At 37.2% G+C, this 2,290-nt stretch overlaps 1 pseudogene; it reads left to right on the top strand.

Annotated features, from left to right (window-relative positions):
• Positions 1-1,013: 1,013 nt before the first annotated feature.
• Positions 1,014-1,366, top strand: LOC105303807 (annotated as a pseudogene).
• The last annotated feature ends 924 nt before the right edge of the window (positions 1,367-2,290 follow it).

Below are 2,290 nucleotides of genomic sequence, written 5' to 3'. Positions count from 1 at the left end.
ATCAAATATATGGTAGCTGAAGGAAACTGAACTTTGGGTGGTAATCACACAATAGAATATATAGATGTCAAATTATAATATATACCTGAAAATTATATAATTGTATTAAACAATGTTACCCCAATAAACTTAATTAAAAAAATAAAATAAAGTAAAATTTGTAGGGAGGTATACATACCATAGTCATGAATTGGAAGATTCCACATCATTATGATATCAATTCTCCTCAAATTGATCAATGAAATCTTTACATACTTTTCTGTAGAAACTGACAAGTTATAATATTTACATGAAGTTACAAATGGCTTAAAATAGCCAAAACAATCTTGGGGTGGGGGTAAATCTGGAAGACTTAAACTTCCTGATTTGAAGACTTACTATTAAAATTATGGTAATCAGAATAGTGTGGCTTATTGTATACTGTCAGATGAGTACTAGATTTATTGGGGTGATCACTTCTTAAGTTATATAAATGTCTAATCACTATGCTGTACACTGGAAATTAATATATCATATGTCAACTGAAATCGAAAAATAAAAAAATATTAAAAAAACAAAACGAAATAGTGTGAGTCAAGGATCACAAGTAGGTCAATGCAACAGAATAGAGGGTCCACAAAGAGACCCATGCATATGTATTAATTTCAACAAAGAGATCAAATTATTCAATGTGGAGAGTATAGACTATTCAACAAATGGTGCTAAAAAGCTTGATATCCATATAAAAACTATAAACTCTGACCTTTATCTCACCTTGACACAAAAACTAACTTCAAATAGATCATAGAGCTAAATGTAAAAGTTCAAACTATAAAGCTTCCTAACAAAAAGCACAGGTGAAAATCTTTGCAATCTTGTGGTAGGCAAAGATTTCTTATATAGGACATATAAAACACAAACTACAAATGGAGAAAATAATAAAATGGACCTTGTCAAAATGCATATTTTCTATGCTTTAAAGCACTGTTAAGAAAATCAGATTCTTCTGGGGATAGTCTCTGCAGGTATTCAGAATGGTTCAGCAGTTGACATATTGTCAGATGCTGTCCTGCAATACAGCTTCTAACTAAAGTAGGCTGTCCCGAATCCCTGGTAATAAAATTGTTTACCCTTATATCAAAGAGGTTAGGAAAGCACCAAAATCGGCATGTGGCGTGTGTCCAGGCCAACTTCATGGAATTTGTGCTCTGAGACCTAAAGTTCTAATGAGGTAGTTTAAAATTAAATAACATGTCAGCAGAGCCCATGGTGAATCCATGAGTGCTAATGTGTCCATGACTGGATCAAGCGTGCTTTCTTTATTGAGGAGCAGAAAATCGTTGTGAAAGTGTTGAAGGTACAAGCACGCAGTCAGAAAACTAAATAAAATAACGAAGCTTTTTTGAATAATAAATACAATTAAAAGGCTTGTTCCGTTAAAAAAAAAGAAAAGAAAAGAAAAGAAAAAGAAAGGTAAGCCACAGTCTGGGTGAAAATATTTCCAATGCATATATCTGACTAATGACTTGTATCAAGAATATACAGCACATATTTATGTCTCAAATATAAAAGACAAACAGCTTCTGGTCAAGATGGCAGTGTAAGTAAATACTGTGCTCGCCTGCTCCTATGACCATATCAAAATTACAACTAAACTTCAGAAAAACCATCACTGAGAATCACCTGAAGTCGAACTAAACAGAAGTCCTACAACTAAGTAAACACAGAAGAAGCCTCATGGAGACTAAAAGGAGGGGAGGAGATGCAAAACGACCTGGTCCAACACCCACAAGTGGTGCTTAAAAATTGAGAGAGGTATCTTGGCTGTGAAGGTCCTCCCTGAGGAGTGAGAAGTTCCAGCCCCACTCTATAGGATCCCTAGCCAAGAGTTCCAGTGAAGAGAAGTCTCCATTAATTTTCAGCTGTGAAAATCAGTGGAGACTGTGGCTAAGTGAAATGAAAGACTGCTGGAGTCCCAGGCATTCCGGTTACAGGGCTCTTCCATGGACTTATTTCCTGATGGACTCACTTGCCCTGAGCTCCAACACTGGGTCAGCAGCTCAAAGACATTAGGGACATACAGGAAGAAACTGAATTGTCTGGCTTCAGGGTGAGGGCTGGAGGGGCATCTTTCTCCCAGAAAGAAGTGAAGGCAGAAGCCATTCCTTTCATAAGTCCTACCCAGCATGCAGACACAGGTAGGTGCCATATGTGAGTCTCTATCAACCTTGCTAACACCATTTGCCCCTCCCTGGTGATTCCCAGAGTCTCTGCCCCACCTAACATGCGGACCCACCCAAGCTGCTTCTAG

This window comes from Pteropus vampyrus, unplaced genomic scaffold (assembly GCF_000151845.1).
Source record: "Pteropus vampyrus isolate Shadow unplaced genomic scaffold, Pvam_2.0 Scaffold318, whole genome shotgun sequence".
In the NCBI taxonomy this organism is placed as follows: domain Eukaryota; kingdom Metazoa; phylum Chordata; class Mammalia; order Chiroptera; family Pteropodidae; genus Pteropus; species Pteropus vampyrus.
Note: the sequence above shows the minus strand (reverse complement) of the source record. Positions and strands in the feature narration are given on the sequence as shown.